The 24,602-nt window shown below is 48.8% G+C and overlaps 1 pseudogene; it reads left to right on the forward strand.

The window, feature by feature from the left end:
* The first annotated feature begins 21,739 nt into the window (after window positions 1-21,739).
* LOC147114066 (uncharacterized) lies at window positions 21,740-24,439 on the forward strand (annotated as a pseudogene).
* The last annotated feature ends 163 nt before the right edge of the window (window positions 24,440-24,602 follow it).

Raw genomic sequence — 24,602 nt, forward strand, 5'->3', positions numbered from 1 at the left:
CGTGGTGCCGTGGACTTGGCTCTGGCTGTACTCCCCAGAGGAACCATCACCCTCACCAGTACTCAGAACAGAATACTGGTTGGAGAGCGAGATGCAATCAGGAGACTCCTGCACTACCTGCCTGGTCCTCCTCTTCAGTCTGGCGGTCACCCATTTCCTCTCTGCCTGCACACACATTAGCTACGGGGTGACCACCTCCTGAAATGTGCTATCCATGAAGCTCTCAGCCTCGCGGATGCATCGCAGTGACGCCAGCTACTGCTCAAGCTCTGAAACCCAGAGCTCGAGCTCCTCCAGCTGATGACACTTCCTGTGCACGTGGTTGTCCAGGACATGGGAAACATCCTGGATTTCCCAGATGGCACAGGATGCGCATTATACAGGACTGAGCTGCCCTGCTATGCCTTTATTTATTCGATTATTAACTAACTTTACAGAAACTTAAGACTACGATGTACCTAATTCAAGTTATTAACATAATATATTAACAATTACTAATTTAATATAGTACTAACAGTTACTAATTTAATGTAGTATTAACAGTTACTAATAAAGAAAGAAAGATTTATATTTATATAGCACCTTTCACAACCACCGGATGTCTCAAAGCGCTTTACAGCCAATGATGTACTTTTGAAGTGTAGTCACTATTGTAATGTGGGAAATGTGGCAGCCAAATATGCGCATAGCAAGATCCCACAAACAGCAATGTGATAATGACCAGATAATCTGTTTTTGTTATATTGATTGAGGGATAAATATTAGCCAGGACACTCCATTAATCTCCAAGCTTCTGCTTTACCCCTAACCAGCTATTTAACCCCGGTCCCTAAATTGAAGAGCCCCTCTCCAACCACACTCTTTAGCAGAACTTAGCAGAAATAAATTTAAAACATAAAAAAAAACACTCACCAGCTACTCACCAATCAGCATTTTCCCTTGTGCTGACATCACTTTAGGTTTTTTACTCTGATGTTGTAGGAACGGAGGTTCCTATCAAGAAGACTGAGTTCGACTCAGGTAAGTAAATTAATGAACTTTAATGAAATCAAACAAGTTTAAACTGGAAACTGCTAGGACACATCAATAACAGATCTATTTTCCTTGGGGCTCCACGAGGACAGATTCCCTGATCAGGAGAGTGAAGTCATGACGTCATCACGTTCTTCCCGCCATTGGGGCATCACGTGACTAACGGCATGACGTCATCACGTGCTGTAAAGGTAACTGGGCACTGTACAGTCAAACAGTGTAATTAAAGGTACAGGCACAGAGAGTAACTACATTGCTGTTAAAGGAATTATGTACAACTGCTCTGAGTCCTTTGGTGGCTCCGCCACATGCGCCCCCCCAGAATTGTCTTTAACAGAAAAGGTGAGGCGAGGAGGAGGCCTGATGAGCCTCTCCGATCGACTTCGATACCCTGGTAGAGGAAGTTGATGACCGGTGGACGCGTTGGCAGTCGGTGGCGGCTGAGCATAATAATAATAATAATAATAATCAACTTTATTGTCATTGTTAGTGCACAAGTGCAGTACAACAAAATGTAGGCTTGCGGCTCCCGAGAGTGTACATTTAGATTAAGACATTTAACATTCAACATACATTTGGCTTGTAATACATAAACATAAACATAATAAAGTGCATTGGCAGATGTGCAGGCTTTAGAGTTTATTTGTAGAGTTCAGTAGGATGACAGCCCTGGGAAAGAAGCTGTTCCTAAATCTGGTCGTTCGGGTGCGAATGCATCTGTAGCGTCTCCCAGATGGCAGGGGGGTGAACAGGCTGTGGCTGGGGTGGGTAGGGTCTTTGATGATGGTCAGTGACCTCCGTAAACAGCGTTTCTGGTATATGTTCTCTATGGTCGGTAGCCGGGTGCCGGTAATGCGTTGGGCAGTTTTGACTACCCGCTGCAGGGCTTTCCGGTCATAGGAGCTACAGCTGCCATACCACACTGTGATACAATTCATCAGGATGTTCTCTATTGTGCAGCGGTAAAAGTTAGAGAGGATCAGGGGTGACAGGTTACATCCCTTCAGCCTCCTTAGGAAATATAGACGCTGCTGGGCCTTCTTCACCAAAGAGGAGGTATTGAGGGACCAGGAGATGTCTTCCGTGATGTGGACTCCGAGGAACTTAAAGCTGTCCACCCTTTCCACCACAGCCCCATGAATGTGGATGGGGGTGTGACTTCCGCCTTTAGACTTCCTGAAGTCCACAATGATTTCCTTGGTTTTCTTGATGTTAAGGGCCAGGTTGTTATCGGCGCACCAATTCACAAGATGCTGGACCTCCTCCCTGTAGGCTGACTCATCGTTGTTGGTGATCTGGCCTACCACTGTGGTATCATCCGCAAACTTGATGATGGTGTTGGAACCATGAACAGCCACACAGTCGTGGGTGAAGAGGGAGTAGAGGAGGGGGCTCAGCACACAACCTTGTGGGGCCCCCGTGTTCAGGGTCAGTGGGGGGGAGGTGTGGTTACCTAATTTGACAGACTGGGGTCTGTTAGTTAGGAAGTCCAGGGTCCAGTTGCAAAGGGAAGTGTTCAGGCCAAGAGTGTGGAGTTTGGTGGCCAGCTTGTTGGGGACGATAGTGTTGAATGCTGAGCTGTAGTCTATGAACAGCATTCTGATGTAGGTCTCTTTACCGTCTAAGTGATTCAATGCAGGCGCGGCGAGCGCAGTCGGGTTGTCAGGCGGCTTTGGTTGATCAGGTGCGGCGGCAACGGGCGGTCGGCCACGTTTGGGTGGTTGAGCGACTACGACAGGGTGGTCCAGGTCCAGGTGAGCCGGTTTCAAGCGGTCCACCGAGATGGGATCCGGTTTCCCTCCGACGTCGACCAAAAAGGATTTGTCATCATCTTTGGGCGCCGTACGGAGACCCAACAGGACCCATGGGAGTCTGTCCACCCATCCTGTGCCTTGAAGACTGGCCCGAAGAGAGGCTTTAAGCGACCTGTGGAATCGCTCGCAAAGGCCATTTGCCTGCGGATGATAGGCGGTGGTGCGATGAAATTTGGTACCGAGCCCCTGAGCCACAGCGTTCCAAAGATCCAAGGAAAATTGTGGCCCGCGGTCAGAGGAGATGTCCGCCGGTACCCCGAAACGGGCGACCCAACAGGAGATGAAAGCTCTAGCGACATCTGCCGACGTGGTGGAAACCAAAGGAATTACCTCTGGCCACCTAGTGGTGCAGTCCACTATGGTAAGGAGATGATTATAACCCTGAGAAGGCGGAAGCGGCCCCACGAGGTCCACATGCACGTGGTCGAAATGACGCTCCGGAACAGTGAACGCAGCCACTGGAGCCTTGACATGACGCTAGACTTTGGCCTCCTGGCATATGACGCAGGTATTAGCCCAGTCACGGACATCGATGTGCATACCTTTCCAGACGAACTTGGCTGACATAAGCCGTTGCAAAGCCTTCATCCCTGGGTGTGACAACCCGTGTATGGCAACAAAAACCCTCCAGCGCCATGCGACTGGCACTATGGGATGAGGAACTCCCATGGAAACATCGCAAAGGAGCGTGGCACCTGCGGCCTGGAAGACGACGTCGGTCGCTTGGAAGCTAGAGGGAATGGTTCGATATGATTGGACCTCCGAATCCAAAACCTGATCTGCCGCCATGAGGGCGTAGTTGATTCCCAGGTGCACCGCGTGAACTGTCGCACGGGAGAGGCAATCTGCACCAGGTTGTCCTTACCAGACACATGCTGAATGTCCGTGGTAAATTCGGAAATGAACGTCAAGTGACATTGCTGATGAGCGGACCACGGTTCGGTGGTCTTGGCCATGGCGAACATAAGGGGTTTGTGGTCGACAAAAGCCATGAAGGGGCGCCCCTCCAATAAAAACCGGAAATGGCGAATGGCGAGGAAAAGGGCCAGTAGTTCCCTATCGAAGGTGCTGTACTTTTTTTCATTTGTTCGCAATTGATGGCTGAAAAACGCTAGCGGTGGCCACATGCCATTGACCCACTGTTCTTGCACCGCACCAATGGCGTAGTCTGACGCGTCCGTGGTAAGGGCGATAGTAGCACCTGGAAGTGGATGCGCCAGCATGGTTGCGTTGGCCAAAGCGTTCTTGGTGTCGCCGAATGCCTGGATCATTTCAGCTGTCCAGCTGATTGGGTCTTTACCGGACTTGCCCTTGAGGGCCCCGAACAAGGGTTGCATGAGTTGAGCCGCCTTGGGGACGAAACGGTGGTAGAAGTTGACCATCCCCAGGAACTCCTGCAAGGCCTTGACTGTCGACGGCCACGAGAAAGAAGTAACCACCTCAACCTTCGTTGCCAAAGGGACGGCACCGTCCGATGTTATGCGATGTCCCAGGAAGTCGATTTGTTGCAGGCCGAACTGGCACTTGGCCGGGTTGATGATTAAACCGTGTCGGCTGAGGCGCGTAAAGAGGGAACGCAAATGGGAGGTGTGCTCCTCCTTGCTGGCACTGGCGATGAGTATGCCGTCAAGGTAGACAAAAAGGAAACACAGGTCTCAAAGAACGGAGTCCATTAAACGCTGGAACGCCTGTGCTGCGTTTTTTAAGCCAAACGGCATCCGCAGGAACTCAAAGAGGCCAAACGGGGTGATGACTGCGGTTTTCGGGACGTCTTGTGGGTGCATTGGAACCTGGTGATATCCACGGACGAAGTCGACTTTAGAGAAGATAGTATTTCCCGCCAAGTGGGCCGAGAAGTCCTGGATATGTGGGATCGGGTACCGATCCGGAGTGGTGGCGTTGTTGAGGCGTCGGTAGTCACCGCATGGCCGCCAGCCGCTGCCTGGTTTCGGCACGATGTGGAGAGGCGAAGACCAGGGACTGTTCGATCGCCTAATGATGCCGAGCCACTCCGCATAAACCAGGGAGCCAGTAGTGGTGATGTGATGTTCAACACCATGTTTCGCCGCTGAAGAGGAGAAGGTGGGCCTTGTCTGCTCCGGAAACTCCCTGAGGAGCCGCGTGAAGTCTTCTGGAGGAGGGAAAGCACAGGCAATGGAATGCGCCACGGAGGTACCGTGGAAGCACGGGATCAAGTGGAAGGTGGCCGCGTTGATCAGCCAGCGGTGTCGGACATCGACTAGCAGGCTGTTGACACACAGAAAATCTGCCCCTAGGATAGGCTGTGAGACCGTAGCCATGACGAAATCCCAAAAGAAGCGTTGACCGCCGAAGCAGACTTCGACCCGCCGCTTTCGGAACATTCGAATAGTCGCGCCATTAGCCGCTACGAGGGAAAAACCGAGGTTCCCAGTCTGCGTGTCGAGCTTCGACGCAGGTAGAATGCTACACTGCGCCCCAGTGTCACAAAGGAAACGGCGGCCCGAGAGGGAATCGGTAATATAGAGGAGCTTCCCTGTAGAACCGATGGCCATCGCCACCGCGGAATGCCCATTAGGCTTGGTCATCCGTCGCCAGGGATGCCGCCTGCGCCTTCTTGTTTTTTTTTTGGCGAAAAACTGCAGGGGGAACGGCAGCATCATGCTTTCGCGCCAAAACGGGTGTGGTAGGAGAACCAGCCCGCTGTAGGAGAAACCGGGACCGCGTCTGTGGGGGGTGGGCGCCTCGTGGCCGCACAGCACTGCTGGGTAACCGTGAAAATCTTATCGGCTTCGGCCGCAAGCTTGGCGCAGTCAGTATTGTCGGAGCTGGCCAGGGCAGCCTGAACATGTTCAGGCAGTTGATAGAGGAAAAGCTCCCGGAAGATGAAACATTCCGGTTCAGCACCCAAGAGCGTGAGCATTTGGCTCATGAGCTCGGACGGTTTGGAGTCCCTGAGGCCGGGCAGCGTGATGAGCCGGCGAGCACGCTCCGTCTTTGATAGCCCGAAAACCTGAAGCAACCGCGCCTTAATTGCATCATACTTGCTGTCAGTAGGAGGACTACCAATGAGGCTGATGATCCGGGATGCAGTTGCGCTGTCGAGGGTGGAGACCACGTAATAATAACGGGTCTGATCCGCGTTGATGTTCCGAATGGCGAACTGGGCTTCAGCCTGGATGAACCAGGCGTCTGGTTGTTGCTCCCAGAACTGTGGCAGTTTCATAGTGACGGCGTTCGTGTCCATGTCGAATCTTCCATGAAAATCGTTCGTAGAAGTCGGGGTCACCAATGTAGGAATGGAGGTTCCTATCAAGAAGACTGAGTTCGACTCAGGTAAGTAAATTAATGAACTTTAATGATATCAAACGAGTTTAAACTGGAAACTGCTAGGACACATCAATAACAGGTCTATTTTCCTTGAGGGCTCCATGAGGACAGGTTCCCTGATCAGGAGAGTGACGTCAAACAGTGTAATTAAAGGTACAGGCACAGACAGTAACTACATTGCTGTTAAAGGAATTATGTACAACCACTCTGAGTCCTTTGATGGCTCCGCCACAATGTCACTTTCAAATTCTGCCTGTGTTGAGTTTCTCCGCTCTCGCTGCGCTCTTTATCCCCGCTCAGCTCTCGATCTGCTCCTGCTCAGGTCCGCTCCTTCTGGTCAGATAGATTTTTGGATCTAGGAGAATCAAGGGTTATGGAGATCAGGTGGGAAGGTGGAGTTGAGGTCGAAGATCAGCCATGATCTTATTGAATGGCGGAGCCGACTCAAGGGGGTATATGGCCTACTCCTGCTCCTAATTCTTGTGTTCTTATGTTCTTATAATGAACTACTTTTTCAATTGGCTGTTCCTTAGTGAATGCAAAGTTTTAGCCATTTGATTTGCTTGAAATTTAGGAAAATTGGCTTGCTTCAAGCCCTCTAGTCATGTAGACATGTTGGAAACTTTCCCAAGTTCTATTGACACATCGCTTTACAGGCATGGAGCAAATGTAAAACTTTTAATGATATAGACAAAGATGTCCTTTCCTTCCCCTTGTTTACTTCTTTTAATTTCAGAATGGTTTCGTATAAAAAGTGAATACTAATGGCATCACTGAGGAAATGGCTTGTCAGAGTTACTGCCTCCAACAGTATGAGAATCCTGGATTAACATCAAATGCTATAATCAGCAATGCAGGTTGTTGGCTGGAAGGTGTTATTGAGCTGAACAGAGTGAGAATCCAGATTAAAAATCAGTCAAGATACAGTCATTAACACAGGGTGGTGGTTACTGAGTCTGTCAAATTGAGGAAGCTGAGTTAACAGCAGCAGCAGAGATGATTATGATTAACACAGCGTAGTTGCTAGGAAGAGTTGTGTTAGCTTCAACAACATCAGGCAGCTGAATTAAATCAGTAAATATCATCATTAGCCCAGGATGTTTAAGAAGTGATCTCTTAATTTGTGTACTGGACATTACTCCAGCTTCTACACATTGTTGGACATAGCAATTCCTTCCAGCTAGCTCTCCTGGTGTTACTCAATTTCCAAACCAATAAAGAAATAAAAACAAAAGTCTCAATTATATTTCAATAGCAAAATACTGCGGATGCTGGAAATCTGAAATAACAGAAAGTGCTGGAAACACTCAGCAGGTCAGGCAGCATCGAGGAGAGAGAAACAGAGTCAACGTTTCGGGTCGGACCCTTCGTCAGAACTAGAAAAGATTAGGGAGGAGAGATTTTTAAACAGGGGCAGGGAGGAGGGGTGGAAAAAAACAAAGGGAAGGTCTGTGATAGGATGGAAGGCAGGAGAGATTGTCTGACAAAAGGGATCAAGAGTTCCAATCCCGGGGGGTTGGCGGGGAGGGGTGTCTGATCCCCAACCCCGGAGTGAGTTCCAATCCCAGGCTTGTCTGATCCCTGACCCCGGGGTGAGTTCCGATCCCAGACCCGGGGGATTGGTGAGATCGATCTGGAGGGGAGGTCAAATACCCGACCCCAGGGGAGGTGAGAGTGATCCTTGGTGGGAGTCCAATCCCCGACCTGCCGGTGGGTGAGCTTGGGAGGCTGGGAGGAGGCAATTCTGCTCCTCCCGGCCCACAAGGATTGCTCCCTGAGGCTGTTCTCGCCTCACTGCAGCTATTGGGAATCCCGAGCCCTGGGATCCCCGGCCACCTGCAGTTAAACCTGCACAGCATGTTAAAGCAGAAGCTTCAGGCCTCATTATAATATTTAAAATGCCAACTTGAAAATCAAAGCAGTGATGTTTTGGGCACCCTATTAATCAATTCCTGCCACTCCCATACAGTTTTATGAATGACCACCATCTCTCTCTTTTGATGCAGCCATTTGCCAACCCTTACTTCAGAGAGTCAGAGACTTCTTCCAGGAACATCTATACAAAGAAATTAATCACAATATTTGCCATTTTCTGGTTGCTTGGTACCTTTGATACTCTGGATAAAGCCTTTTAACTTGTTTTTTTATATTCCCTACATCCCTAATCTCAGTGTCTATTTTTGTTTGTCTAAACATTTCAACCTACCCATATACTCCTGTTTACCACTAAGGTCTGTATTTGAGTAATGCCCTCTGCTTTGCCCTTATTCCTTACATTAGCTCTCTTACTTATTTTAAGACATTTATTCTTAAATTGTTTTGAATGGGGTAGTTGTGAGTGTTACTTTTCTGATTTATATGTGAAGGGTGATTCAGTTCTGAATGATTTGACGTCTTACATGGGTTTGTTAAGCTATATTTTCCATTGCTGTTTTTGTGATTATTTTAGAACACGCATGCCGAATCCAGACAACCACTTGCTGCTAAATTGTTTTGTTAATTACATGCTTCGCTGTGCGTATTATTATACGTTGTATAGGTAATCAAGCAGGTGGAAATTTAGAGCATTAAAATTATCTATTTAAGATGTGGTAAATATTGGATTTAAAGGGGAACTTACTTCATGATAAAATGTTTAACCAGAAAAAAACCTGCATCAGTTTTGTCACAATGAGATCAAATGCAATAAAAAAAAGACTTGCATTTACATAGCGCCTTGCATGACCACCGGACATCTCAAAGTGCTTTACAGCCAATAAAGTACTTTTGAAGTGGAGTCACTGTTGTAATGAATGTATTAATGTTTTCTGATGTGATTTACAACATTTTTATCATAAAGATGCTGTTCATTCAAACTGAACTAAAATATGGCAAGCTATCATCAGATGCAATAGGAATAGTAAACAGTGAGAAGGATTGCAGCAGACTTCAGGAGGATATAGACACATTGGTGAAAGACACAAAGCAGATGAAATTTAATGCAGAGAAGCGTGAAGTGATGTATTTTGGAAAGAAGAATGAGGAGACGCAATATAAACTAAATGGTACAATTTTAAAAGGGGTGCAGGAACAGAGAGGCCTTGAGGATTGAGTACAGAAATCTTTGAAGGTGCCAGGACAAATTGAGCAGGCGATTAAAAAAGCATACGGGATCTTTGGTTTTATAAGTTGAGGCTTAGGAGGGAATTTTCCCACCCTGGGGAGGCGGGTATGGAGGTGGGACTACCGGGTAAATGGCAGAAACTGGGAGCGGGTGCCGAACCTGCTCCCAACCCACCTCCGTACCATCTTCCTGGGAGGCGGGTCCCCGACTTGTGCAGGGACCCGTCTCCTTGAGGCGGGAAGGGGATTAGAGCCAATTAACTGCCTGTTAACAGGTAGTTAACAGGCAGTTAAGAGGCTTATCCCTATTTTACCCCTGCAAGTGCGGGCTTCCCGACGGCTGCGAACCTCGCCAGGGTCAGCGAGGCGAGCAGTGGGTCTGCGGGGGTGAGAGGGGTCGAAATGTCAGCTGTGGAGGTGAGTGATGGGTGCAAGTGTGGAGAGGTAACTAAGAGAGGTGAGTGTAAAGTGTTAGAAAAAGTTTACTTACCTTTGCTTCTTCCTGCAGCCATCTGATTCCTGCTGAGGAAAGAGGTTTTGGTGATTCTTTGTGCAAGGGCTTACCTTAGAACAGAGACTGTCAGTGTTTAACAGCTTCTCAAAGCTGTCAAACACTGACAATTCATCTGTCAAAAATTCTCAACAGCTGAAACGTCATACGCTGACGTCCTCTGTCACCGGCTTTCCCTTAATTGGCCAGCTAAGCCCACAGGGCAGGCTTAACAAGGTCAATCAAGGGAAAATAGCGTGGGTTGGCCAGACGCCGTTGGGGGCAGGACTGAAACCCGACAACCAGCAGTCCCACCCCCAACGCGCCTCCATTGAGAAAATCCAGCCCATAGAGTACAAAAGGAAGTTATGCTAAACCTTTATAAATCACTGGTTAGGCCTGAACTGGAGTATTGTATCCAATTCTGGGCACCACACATCAGGAAGGATGTCAAGACCTTGGAGAGGGTGTAGTGGAGATTTACTAGAATGATACCAAGGATGAGGGACTTCAGTTATGTGGAGAGCCTAGAGAAACTGGGATTGTTCTCCATAGAGCAGAAAAGGTTAAGAGGAGGTTTAATAGAAGCGTTCAAAATCATGAACGGTTTTGATAGAATAAATAAGGAGAAACTGTTTCCACTGGTAACCAGAGGATACAGATTTTAAGTAATTGGCAAAAGAGGTTGAAGTGAGATGTGGAGAAACTTTTTTATGCAGCATGTAATTATTATCTGGAAAGCACTGCCTGAAAGGGTGATGGAAGCAGATTCAATAATAAGTTTCAAAAGGGAATTAGATAAATACTTGACGGAGACAAAATTGCAGGGCTACGGGGAAAAAGCAGGGGAATGGGACTAATTGGAAAGCTCTTTCAAAGAGCTGACACAGGCACAATGGGCCGAATGGCCTCCTTCTGTGCTGTAAGATTGTATGATTCTGTGAGATGTCGTGCAACAGCTGTGAGTTGCAAGGCTTCAAACCACTGAGAATTGAATTATCATAACTGGACTACAAGCTCTACCCCCTTAAACAGATGCTGATGACTAAATATACAGTATCTTTGGTCATCAGAGTAATCTTGTAGAATTTTCTCTCATTAAAATGAAATAAGTGGTTTACAGTTCATGATAGGATAAGTTGTGCATGGTTCTTGAAAGAAACAAACTTGATGGACTGAATATCCATTTTTCATCTCAGGGTCATTTCTGAGCATGTGCTGGCAGTGATAAAATTCTCCCTGAGCATATCAGAAAATCATGAGCACGTTGGCTATACTTATCCAATTAGGCATTGCCAGTGGTTAAGGCACTTTGTGGCTGGCTTATACTCAAAAAATACCCTCATCTTATTTTGTTAGATTTTAAACTTTTATGGTAACCGCATAAAGATTGTAAATAAATATAAAACAACAACAGCAGTTAATGCAAATTAAGAGCAGTTTGAACATAAGAACATAAGACGTAGGAGCAGGAGTAGGTCATTTGGCCCCTCGAGTCTGCTCCATCATTCAATAAGATCATGGCTGATCTGATCTTGGCCTCAACTCCACTTCCCTGCCTGCTCCCCATAACCCTTGACTCCCTTACCTTTCAAAAATCTGTCTATCTCCACCTTAAATATATTCAATGACCCAGCCTCCACAGTTCTCTGGGGAAGAGAATTCCAAAGATTCACGACCCTCTGAGAGAAGAAATTCCTCCTCATTTCTGATTTAAAAGGGTGCCCCCTTATTCTGAAATTATGCCCCCTAGCTTGAGATTCCCCCACGAGGGGAAACATCCTCTCTGCATCTAACCTGTCAAGCCCCTTCAGAATCTTATATGTTTCAATAAGATCCCCTCTCATTCTTCTAAACTCCAATGAGTATAGGCCCAACCTGCTCAACCTTTCTTCATAAGACACCCTTTCATCTCCAGAATCAACCTCGTGAACCTTCTCTGAACTGCCTCCAATACAAGTATATCCTTCCTTAAATAAGGAGACCAAAACTGTACGCAGTACTCCAGGTGTGGTCTCACCAACGCCCTGTACAGTTGTAGCAGGACTTGCCTACTTTTATACTCCAGTCCCTTTGCAATAAAGGCCTACATTCCATTTGCTTTCCTAATTACTTGCTGTACCTGCATGCTAACATTTTGTGATTCATGTACAAGGACCCACAGATCCCTCTGTACCTCAGCATTTTGTAATCTCTCCCCATTTAAATAATAATTTGCTTTTTTATTTTTCCTACCAAAGTGGATAACCTCGCCTTTTCCCACATTAAACTCCATCTGCCAGATCTTTGCCCACTCACTCAGCCTATCTATATCCCTTTGGAGATTCTTTGCATCCTCCACACAATTTGCTTTCCCACCTATCTTTGTATCATCAGCAAATTTGGCTACATTACACCCAGTCGCTTCATCCAAGTCAATAATATAGATTGTAAATAGCTGAGGCCCTAGCACTGATCCCTGCGGCACCCCACTAGTTATAGTTTGCCAACCTGAGAATGACCCATTTATCCCGACTCTCTGTTTTCTGTTAGTTAGCCAATCCTCTATCCATGCTAATATATTACCCCCAACCCCGTGAGCTCTTATCTTGTGTAGTAACCTTTTATGGGGCACCTTATCGAATGCCTTCTGGAAATCCAAATACACAACATCTACTGGTTTCCCTCTATCCACCCTGCTTGTTACATCCTCAAAAATTCCAGCAAATTTGTCAAACATGATTTCCCTTTCATAAAACCATGCTGACTCTGCTTGACTATATTATGATTTTTTTAATGTCCTGCAATCACTTCCTTAATGATGGTCTCCAGTATTTTCCCAATGACAGATGTTAGGCTAACTGGTTGATAGTTGCTTGCTTTCTGTCTCCCTCCTTTCTTAAATAGGGGCATTACATTTATGGTATTCCAGTCCACTGGGACCTCTCCAGAATCCAGGGAATTTTGGTAGATTACAACCAATGCATGCACTATCTCTGCAGCCACCTCTTTTAAGACTCTAGGGGGGGAAAATTCAGTTGGTAGCACCACCCGTTAGTGCCTTAAGAGGGCGCTAAGTGGGGCGCAAAGCAACTAGCGCCCGGGCGCGGCGATATCTGTGCCTCTTGTGAAATTGACCGGACATGTTGCGGCAGCGCTAAACAATACCGCCACTATCTCCTGCGCCGGCAGATCGTGATGTCAGTCGAGTGTGCAACGCCCCGTTAGCGCCCCGGACCGGAAATTGAGTGGCGCCCCCTGTCTTACCGCCTGCCGCTAGCAACGACAGGTTGAGGGGAGCGTTCTGCTGTCAGGAAGGGACTAGGGGAGCGCTATTTAAAGGCGACTACTTCCTGCCTTTTTTTGTCGGTGACATTTTTGCACCACACATTCTGAGAGAGAGAGAGACTTCTGGAGAGATTCAACGCTGTGTGAAGGAGTTTTGGGTACTGAGCAGCACTTTGCAGGTTGGTTTTGATTTGCCCTTCCTTGAATCGATTTAGAAGAGACTATGGGGGCTGCACTCTGAGCTCGTTCCCTGGTTCTCTCCATTGTTCTTTCCAGCAGATTTGATGCACAGGTCTCTCCAGGCCGAGATTCAGGCCGAGATTCAAGGCTGCACTGAGCAGGATGTGGATGCAGAGCAAGATCATCCCTCCCCTTTAAGATAAAAACAGAAAATGCAGGAGAAACTCAGCAGGTCAAGCAGCATCTGTGAAGAGAGATACAGATTTAATGTTTCAGGTCGATGACCATTCGTCAGAACTCCCCTTTAAGAACTGGATGGTGCCAGTGTGTCTGTGTTACATCGCTGACTGAAATCACATGAGCTTCGCCAGCGCTGTGAGGTAGCGCCTCGCTCCTCTGCCTTTGCACCTTAAGAGAGGTGTGTAGCGCCTGATTTAGTGCTCCAATCACCTCCAAGGGCAATAAAAGCCACGTTTGCTGTCGGAGGCGATAATTAGTGCCAGGCGCTAAACTTTGCGCACCGCCAATAATAGCGCCCCAAACGGGGCGATACTGAATTTCTCCCCCTAGGGGCTGGATTTTGTGAATGGAGGTGAGTTGGAGGCGGGACTGCTGCTTGTCATGTCAATGTCCCACCTCCATCCTTGCCTGACCAACCAGAGGGATTTTCCCCTGATTGACCTTGTTAAGCCCATCTTTGGGGCTCAGCAGGCTAATTAGGGAGGAAGTCACTGACAGAGCGCGTCAATGTCAGACGTGCTATCTGTCAAGACTTCTTAAAAGAAAAAATGTCAGCGTTTGACAGCTCTGTGAAGCTGTCAAACACTGACATTCTCTTTAGTTTGATGAGGCCTTGTGTTCAGGACTCATCAAATCTTTCAAATTTGTAAATTTCACATGGCTGTTGGATCAGAGGTTCCTGTGAAATTGACAAGGAGGATGTCGGCTCTCCCGCTTCACCGTAGCTGAAGGCTGTAGGAAGAAAACAAGGTAAATGAACACTTTTTAAAACTTATCACTCATCTTGCATACTTACCACTCCACACTTGCATCCATCACTCACCTCTACATCTTACTTCCAGGTGCCTCCGACCACCGCAGACCTCCTCCAAGTCTCCTCCAACCCGGCGGGGTTCTCTGAGGTTGGGAAGCCTTCACCTGTGAAGGTAAAATGGCACTAATCCTTTTTTCTGCCTGTTAACTATCTGTTAACAGGCAGTTAAAAGGATTAAATGCCTTTCCCACCTCCAGGAGACGGGACCCGAAGCTGCACATCTTCCCACCTCCTGGCAAAAGGACACAGAGGTGGGATCAGGGCGGGTTTGCCATCCATCCCCACTTTCTCCAAATTTACCGGCTGTCCCGCCTCCATGCCCACCTCCTCGGGGCTTGGAAAATCCAGCCCTAGGATGCAGGCCATCAGGTCCAGGGGACTTGTCCACCTTTAATCCCATTAGTTTGCATAGTAGTTTCTCTCTGGTGATCGTGATTGTTTTAAGTTCCCCCCCCCCCCCACCCCCGCCACCCCAATAGTCCCTTGATTATCCATTATTGGGATGCTTTTAGTGTCTTCTACCATGAAGACCGATACAAAATATTTGTTCGAAGTTTCCGCCATTTCCCTGTTTCCCATTATTATTTCCCCAGACTCATCCTCTAGGGGACCAACATTTACTTTAGCTACTCTCTTCCTTTTTATATACCTGTAGAAGCTCTTACTGTCTGTTTTTATATTTCTTGCTAGCTTACTCTCATAAGCTATCTTCTCTCTCTTTATCATTTTTTTAGTCGTCCTTTGCTGGTTTTTAAAAATTTCCCGATCCTCTGGCCTTTCACTATTCCTCGCAACATTGTATGCTTTTGTTTTCAATTTGATACCATCCTTTACTTCCTTAGTTAGCCACGGATGGTTCATCCTTCTCTTAAAGTCTTTCTTTCTCACTGGAATATATCTTTGTTGAGAGTTATGAAATATCTCCTTAAATGTTTGCCACTGCTTTTCTACAGTCTTACCCTGTAATATATTTTCCCAGTCCACTTTAACCAAGTCTGCCTTCATACCTTTGTAATTACCTTTGTTTAAGTTCAGGACACTAGTTTGAGACCTAGCTTTCTCACCCTCAAACTGAATTTGAAATCCTACTATGCTATGATCACTCCTCCCAAGAGGATATTTCACTTCGAGTTCATTAATTAATCCAGCCTTGTTACCCATTACCAGATCTAAAATAATCTTCTCCCTGGTTGGTTCCACAACATAATGTTCCAAGAAACCATCCCGTATACACTCTAAGAACTCTTCCTCAAGTCTACCTTTGCCAATTTGCTTTGTCCAATCAATATGAAGATTAAAATCTCCCATGATTATAGCAGTACCTTTCTTACAAACCTGTATTATTTCTTGATTTATACTCTGTCCTACAGTGTGGCTATTGTTTGGGGGCCTGTAGACCACTTCCACCAGTGACTTCTTAGACTTTTTGGGCTAGAAATTCAGTATAGCCACTTTTGGGGCGGTAAAGTCGGGCGGCCGCTAAAGTTTGCGCCCGGCGCAAAGTCGAGGCCACTTCGCCGATATTCAGTAGCATCACCCTAAGAGGTTGCTGCAGCGCTAAAACTGGCGATGCACAACTATCTTTAGGCGCTAAGCCGGCGGTGCTGAGTGATACCGCCGAGACCGGGCGCAGCGCAGGTGTGGTCATTTCTTGATTGACGGCAGACCCGCTGGCGCCAGCCATCTCTTAAAGGGGGAAGGGTCGAGTTGTTTGGCTGCCACGCCCTGGACACTGCAGCCCTCCAGCTAGGCCTGAGCACTGCTGCTGCACCTATTTAGCGACCAGGACGATGCAGAAGGCCTGGGAAAGAGCGCAGCACTTTACTGAAGCTGACCTGAGGCTGCTGGTTCGCGCTGTGGAGCGAAGACGCCATATTTTGTTTCCAGACAGTGGCAAGAAGCCGGTGACCAGCGTCTTCCGCAAAGCCTGGAGGGATGTCTCCAACAGGGTGACATCCAACAGTGTGGTTGGCAGGACTCCTGTACAATGCAGGAAGAAGCTTAATGACCTCACTAGGATTGTCAGGGTGAGTACGCTTTCCAGTGTCCTCCTCATCCTTGCATGTGCACCTCACATTATGGGCAAAAGGACCTGAAAGGCCTAATGGCCAGCCCTCATCCAGCAGCTATGGGACTGGCATGACCATCAATTGCACATTCTGCGCTTTACACACTGTCCAAGCTATTCCACCATGGGAGGCTGTGCAGACAAGATCAGGGCTACACACCGTACTTAGAGGCCATCCTTTCTCTTGCAGGCCAAGCTGGCTAACAACAAGCGTAGCCAGCTTGCGACCGGGGGAGGCGGGCCTCAGCACCAGGAGCTCACCGACCTAGACCAGCGCGTGGAGCACATCATGGGAGTCCGTGTCATTGGCCCCGTTGCCACTGGAGATGCCGTCCCTGTTCTGGGCACCAATGGTGAGGACATGACCTTTTGGACCTCTCTCGTTCCACTTGCGCATCAGATCAACATCCTTTGCCACTGTCCGACCAATGCGGTGAATGGCACCACTCATGCCTCCCTCGCTGACGCCCTGTCCTCACTCTAAAGCTACTGTTGTGCCTTCCTGCTTTCAGATGGTGAGGCGCCAGGTGAGGAGGAGGTGCCTGAAGCTGCCAGTGTCAGCCCCTCGGAAGAGGAGGAGGAGGAGGAGGAAGAGGAAGGCGGCCCATCAGTGGCACCCTCAGCCGCGCCAACCCATGGCGATGTAGGGGACACGTCTTCCCTGGAGGGGAGCCTGGGGGAAGGGTCGGAGGGGAGTCCAGTTCCTGGGCCCAGCGGCCTGCAGCAACGTGGGAGGGGTGGGGAAGCTCGGCGGCCTTCTCCCCACAGGGTGAGTGCGGCCTCCAGTCCGGCGACGGTCAGCACAGAGGAGGTGCGCCTCCTCGAGGAAATGGCCGTCGACTCGGAGTGCAGGCACACGGAGCTCATGGGGGTAGTGGCACGGATGCCTGACGCCATAGAGTCATTGGCTAAGAGTGTCAAGGAATTCGGGGCATCACAGGCCAGAAGTCTGGAGGAAGTCGGTGCAGCTCAGGCCAGGAGTCTGCAGGAAGTCGGGGCAGCTCAGGCAGCTAGTAGCCAAATGATCAGTGGTGCCGTCCAGTCACTGGCTGGTCTGATGCGGTCACAGACCAGGGCAACACGGGCACTAACTGCTGCCACACTCGCTGCATCAGCCAGGCATCGCCAGGGCACCCGCGCTGCAGCAGCACAGCGGTCTGTCCTTCAGCAGATTGCTGCGCATGCTGCAGTGCTGGCCCGGGCGAGTGCCAGTGTCTCAGGCGACCAGCGAGCGCCTGCCATCAGCCATTCCTGCAGCCGCCACTGCCACTCCCCCAGTGGAGCTGCCACGAGCTGCTGGACAGACTGATGCTGCCCAGCCACAGCTGCAGCAGTCACCAGCCGGCCCCTCGAGGGCTAGAGCTCGTCTAGGCTGACCCCCAGGGGCATCTGCCGTCACGCCATGTGCCCCTCGGGAGCCTTCCCCCAGCCTTGCTGCAGCCACTGGGCTCACTTTGAGGAGGAGCAGCAGGGCGGGCAGGGGCCACGCAAAGATGCCCAAGGCATCGCCCTCGCGGGCCAAAAACTGGAATGTGTGGGCAGTTGTGTTTGTTTTTTGAGGCCGAGAATTGGATGTTTGTTTTTTGAAGGCCGAGGATGTGATGTTTGTTTTTTACAAAGGCCGAGGATGACGGCCATTTTTGTTGCACTGTTTTGTTAATCCTCTCCAGGTTGTGGGAGTGAGTAATGTGTCTGACTGTTTTTTGGGGGTTTGTTCTGTTTTTGTTTTTCATGCGGGAAGGGCACTGAGTTTGTGGAATAAACCATTTTCTTTATTCAGATTGTCCATGTTTGAACTTTGAAGTTTTTGTTGCCTTAACCAGCTGAGGGCTTGCGGAGCGGCTGCATTCATGTTCTTTCATTGGCACAAGCCATTCCCTGACAGGGGGCCTAGAACCTACGTTCAATAAGCCGCCGACGGGTGGCCCTTGCACCTTGTGCCTCCCTCCTGTGCTGGTCCTCCTCCTCCTCCTCCTGCTCCTCCTCCTGAGGTGGTGCTCCAACCTGAGGTAGCAGTGCCTGAGTCCTGCGGATAGCCAGGTTGTGCAGCATGCAGCAAACGACCACAAAATGGGAGACTCGCTCCGGCGAATACTGCAGGGCTCCGCCAGAATGATCCAGGCAGCGGAACCGTTGCTTCAGGATGCCAATTGTTTGTTCGATGATGTTCCTGGTCGCTTGATGGCTCTCGTTATATCGCTCTTCAGCAGGGGTCCTGGGCGCGTGGAGCGGGGTCATGAGCCAGGTACACAAAGGGTAGCCTTTGTCCCCGATAAGCCAACCTCTTGGGTGAGGCTGTGCCTGGAACATGTCAGCCACAGTTGTCTGTCGCAGGATAAAGGCATCGTGGCTGCTGCCTGGAAAGCAGGCATTGACAGCTAGGATGCGCTGCCTGTGGTCACACACCAGCTGTACATTGAGGGAATGGTAGCCCTTCCAGTTGCGGTAATCCTCGGCATTCTCCAGAGGTGCCCGCAAAGCCACATGCGTGCAGTCAATGGCGCCCTGCACCATGGGGAAGGCCGCTATTCTTGCAAATCCCATTGCACGCTGCTGCTGCTTCTCCAGGGTCATGGGGAAGGAGATGAATTGACGTCTCCTTCTGAAAAGGGCATTGGTCACCTGGCGGATGCAGCAATGCACGGCGAACTGGGAGATGTTAGCAATGTCCCCAGCAGCGGATTGGAAGGAGCCGGTGGCATAGAAGTTCAGAGCCACCGTCACCTTCACTGCCACCGACAGAGACGTCCTGCACCTCAGCTGTGGCTGCAGATCTCTCTGAAGCAGCTGGCAGATCTCTGTGACCACCTCCCTTCTGAATCGCAGCCTCCTAACACACTGCTCGTCAGACATGTTGACATAGGAGAACTGCTGGCGGTATACCCTGAGTGGGTAAGGCCTCCCTTGACGACGCCTGTTGCCCCCTCTGCATCTAGCCAGAGCTGCCACTCTCTCACGGCGTCTGTGAGCCCTTTGGACGTAATGCTGCAAGCCAGCGTTGACAGCCCCCATAATATGCTGGCAAACAATTAGATATCAATGAAGGCAAAGAAAATTGCAAAGCTGTGACCTGAAGCCAGAAATACCTGTCCTAGTGTTGGGCCAAAGCAGTAAGCTCTCTACCTTGGTCTCTCTCCAAAAATCCGTCTCACAAGAGTGAGTGCTGCAAAATGGCTGCCCTTTATAGTGCAGGGGAAGTGCCCTTTAATTTGCGCTCCCCGCGGCCCGCATCGGATGTGCACCGTTTCACTCCACAGTCGTTAGGGCCGCCAGGCGCACAATGGGGCAGCGCGACTGAAGTTCCGGTTTGGGGTGCACAAAGGGCGTTGCACGAGGAAATGACGTCATGATCTGCGCGCGCAGCTGAGCGCGCGCAAAGACTTTGCGCCGGCGCTAAATGTCTACTGAAGTTGGGGCGAGGCGCAGATCGCGCTGCGCCCGGGCGCTAAGCGCCTAGCGCTCGAGATCTACTCCTCCTAAGGCGCTAACGGCTGGCGCAGCCAACTGAATTTCTAGGCCATTATTTCTTATCTCCACCCAAACTGATTCCACATCTTGATCTTCTAGGCCAATATCATTTCTCATTACTGCACTGATCTCATCCCTTATTACCAGAGCTACACCACCTCCTTTTCCTTTCTGCCTATCCTTATGAAATGGCAAATACCCCAGAATGTTCAGTTCCCAGCCTTGGTCACCTTGCAACCATGTCTCTGTAATGGCTATCAGATCATACCCATTTATTTCTATTTGTGCTGTCAACTCATCTATCTTGTTATGAATGCTGCGTGCGTTCAGATATAAAGCTTTTTTAATTTTGTCTTTTTACCATTTTCCCTACTCTGACCCCTCTTTCTGATGCACTCTTATGTGTATATGCTCTGTCCCTTCCTGTCACACTCTGGTTATCATTACCCCTATCGCTACCCTGCACTATTGCCTTCTCATTTTTCTTTGACTTTTTAAATTTCCACTCAGCATATCCCTCCCCCCCTCCCCCCACTATTTAGTTTAAAGCCCTATCTACAACCCTAGTTATTTGATTCACCAGGACACTGGTCCCAGCTTGGTTCAAATGAAGCCCGTCCCGACGAAACAGCTCCCTCTTATCCCAGTACTGGTGCCAGTGCCCCAGGAATCAAAACCCATTTCTTCCACACCAATCTTCGTGCATCTCTCTGATCTTATCTACCCTATGCCAATTTGCTCATGGCTCAGGTAGTAATCCAGAGATTATTACCTTTGTGGTTCTGCTTTTTAATTTAGCCCCTAGCTGCTCATACTCCCTCAGCAGAACCTTTCTCTTTGTCCTACTTATGTTTCTGCTCTGGCTTAATGATTACCAGAGTTGACACTGTCTCAACATTGGCCCAGAACTTGGTGTCGGGGGCTTGCCGCGCGTGCAAGCCCCCGATGTGCACTTACCCGGCGCGCCGACTTCTGAAACCTGGCCCGCAGTGGATTTCCTGTCAGTGGCCTGGTTCTGATGTCGGCGCGCTGTGCTAACCTGACCCAGCGGCGTAGTTAGTGCGATGTGCCGGCTGGGATCAGGTGAGCACTGTTCAGCCAATCAGGGGAGGGGAAACTTCATTCATAAGTTTGAGAGTAAGAACTGTCAAACTCATGAAAAGTACTGCACCCCAAAACACTACTTAAACTTTAAATAAAAATGTTAAAAACATCCCAATCATTAAATTAAGTATAAATAAGTTAAAAAAAGTAATTTAAACAATAATTTTTTTTTTGAAAAAAATAAATTTTTAATAAAAAGGGTCTAAAACTAAACTTACCTTATTGTAGATTCTTTAAAATAATAAACCAGTGGAAATTTTTTTTCTAAATTGCACTAAAACACCACTTACCTGTAAAAATAAATACTTACGTGTGCTTTTTACAAGCATAAAGACCGGAGGCCTTTACACATGCGCAAATCCCCCAAAACAGAGGAAATCCAAGACGCACGCGCTGCCCCCTACAGCGCACGCGCTAGCCTCTTCACCTCTTGGGTTAGAGGAGAGGAAATGCCGGTTTTCAGCGCATGCGCTGTGCATGCTGAAAACCGGCATTTCCTCCGGCCAGACGCGTGAGTACCCCTTCCGTACTCACGCGTTTGGGGAGGAATTACTGCCCCATTAATTCACTTAGTAGATTTTCAGCTAGCAAAAAGAAAAATATTCTTCCCATCATTGTGAGCTGGATTTAAGCAAAGATTCCAGAGGTAAAAGAAAGAAGGAAAAACTGTTATGCTGGTGTTCGTTAAGAGATGAATGTTGATCAGAACTCTAAGAAAACTCTTCACTCTTCTTCAAATAGTGGATGGGATGTTTTATATATATCTGAACATGCTGATTGGGCCTTCCCCTTGGTTTAACATTTCATTCAATAGACAGTGGGGGTTAAATTAGATAACCCCAGAAACGGGCATGGGGATCACGGTACGCAATTAACCCGCGACCGTTCATTGCAATGTAGGCAGCATGTTAAATTGATGTTGCCTACTAGTTTAAATGATTGCTGCATGCAGCCATTATTACCCCTGCTGTTCGTTGGCTGCACCCATCAACAGGGGGCCGATTATCGCGAGTGGCTAGCACTATTTAAAAGCAGCCTGCACCTCTTAAAGGGGAAGTGCATTGTGGCTGTAAGAAGTGGTGGGAGTTTTTAAAAAAACTGATGCTGTGCTGTGATACTTTGAAGAATGGCTGAACGTGCAAGAGAACATGCACCAAGGTTTTCTGACAATGCACTGCAGGTCTTGGTGCAAGAGTTGGAGAGAAGGAGAGACATCCTGTATCCGCAAGGGAGCAGGAGGTCCTCCAGTTATAGGCTCAGGAGGCAGTGGGAAGAAGTAATGGTGGAGGTCAGTGCCAGGCGTGTAGCTCCAAGAACATGGATACAGTGCAGGAAGAAGTTTAACAATCTGACACAAGTTGTCAAGATGAGTGAGTTCATCAACTCCACCACTAGCTTTATCCACTGCTCAATTCACTACACTCCCATCACCCACCTAGTGACAATCTCTATCAATCAGCACTCAACCCTTCGATTCATATGCTTTGCCTCACCCTTACAGAGTTAGCACTGCTACAAGCCTCGCACCTACAACACACGCACTGGCAGCTAGTCAACCATGACAGCCACAGTACCCAAACATATTGCAGGACACTCATTGACACACTTCCCTCTTTCTTGCAGGAGAAAGTGGTGCATAACAGGAGGCAGCAGGAAAGAGTTGGAGGAGGACAAATGTGCCTTTATGTTTTAACCCCCATAGAGGAGACAGTGATGGACATTATGGGAAGGGGCATCGCTGAGGCTGTGACCACTGGCAGGGCTGGAGGGATCAATGATGAGGTTATCTGTATACCTAATCCTTCTCCTCTCTTCCCATTTCTCCCTCATCCCAAAATCTCTTTTTTTTTATTTGTTTATGGGATGTGGGTGTCGCTGGCACGGCCAGTATTTATTGCCCATCCCTAGCTGCCCTTGAGAAGGTGGTGGTGAGCCGCCTTCTTGAACCGCTGCAGTCCTTGTGGTGATGATACTCCCACAGTGCTGTTAGGGAGGGAGTTCCAGGATTTTGACCCAGCGACGATGAAGGATCGGCGATATACTTCTAAGTCAGGATGGTGTGTGACTTGGAGGGGAACTTGGAGGTGGTGGTGTTCCCATGCGCCTGCTGCCCTTGTCCTTCTAGGTGAAAGAGGCCGCGAGTTTGGGAGGTGCTGCCGAAGAAGCCTTGGTGAGTTGCTACAGTGCATCTTGTAGATGGTACACACTGCAGCCACAGTACGTCGGTGGTGGAGGGAGTGAATGTTTAAGGTGGTAGATGGGGTGCCAATCGAGCAGGCTGCTTTGTCCTGGATGGTGTCAAGCTTCTTGAGTGTTGTTGGAGCTGCACTCATCCAGGCAAGTGGAGAGTATTCCATCACACTCCTTACTTGTGCCTTGTAGATGGTGGAAAGGCTTTTGGAAGTCATGAGGTGAGACACTCGCCGCAGAATACCCTGCCTCTGACCTGCTCTTGTTGCCACAGTATTTATGTGGCTGGTCCAGTTAGGTTTCTGGTTAATGGTGACCCCCCAGGATGTTGATTTATAAGCTGCAGATGGTGTAAGCATGCACTTCCTACTTTCTCCTCCTCCCTCACTACAACCCAACCCTGGTCCCTTTTTCTTTTCAGATATCTAAGAACTGGAACCTACCCAGTCACAGGAGAAAGAGGAAGAAGACAGTGAAGATGAAGACACACTGTCACTTGATCTTACACTCGCAGTCACAAGATCAGAGACTGACACTGCGCGTATTTCAGAGGCTAAGATAGAGGAGAAATCTGAACGTGGTGAGACACCAGGTACAAGTGCGTAGGAGCCAGGGCAGGGGAAAGGATAGTGCAAGTGCCAGCTCACTGGCGGGCAGAGGAATCAGATGAGGACTTCGATGGACCAGGTTACAGAAGAAGGCTGATGGGTGTACACAACCAAATGCTTGGGTGCACTGGAAAGCCTGCCAGAATGATTGCATACAATGTCAAGGAGCTTGGATGTGTCCAGCACCAACTTGGCACAGGGCTTTGCACATTGCTTGGAGCCCATCCTTTCCAATATGGAACAGGTGGTCACCTCCATCAGCACACCTATGGAACCCACCATGATGTAGCATCCGATGGCCGATATCACAGCTTCCATTGGAGCACAAACAGCTTCCACTGCAGCACAAACAGATTCCATCAAAGGTCTGAGTGCTGCAGTGGAAGCTGAGACTGCTGCCTTGCAAGCTCATTCTGCTGCCTTGCAAGCTTAGACTGCTACCATCGTGGCTCTGGATACCACTGTTCAAAGGGGCTTCCAGGGCATCACAGCAGTCCATCAATCTGATCTCCAGCAGATCAGTAGGATTGCTGAGGCACCTCCCCGGGAGAGTGGCAGTGGCTCCATTGAACACAAACCTGCTGTCCTCTCTCCGGATGACAGCATTCCTCCTCCCACCCCTGCCACTCCGACAGTGCCCTTGCTGTTTCCTGTCAGCCAGCCAGCAGAAATCTGTCAACTGCTGCAGCCCAAGCCAATATGGTGCAGTCTGAAGCCAAGCCCTCCAAGGCCATTTTCAGTCTCCTCAATTGAAGATCAGCAGGCTTCCACCACCCATGCTGCAGCCACTGGGGAATCACCTTGTGATAGACAAAGGGATACGGAAGACAGGCACTAAGGAAATGCACAAGGGTGATTAGTTTAATTTTGTATGAATTATGTAATGATTGCATTTATAAAATTGGTTTGGAATGCG

The sequence above is a fragment of the Somniosus microcephalus genome, chromosome 8 (genome assembly GCF_052327205.1).
Source record: "Somniosus microcephalus isolate GS21.2 chromosome 8, FLI_Smic_1.0, whole genome shotgun sequence".
NCBI classification, from domain to species: domain Eukaryota; kingdom Metazoa; phylum Chordata; class Chondrichthyes; order Squaliformes; family Somniosidae; genus Somniosus; species Somniosus microcephalus.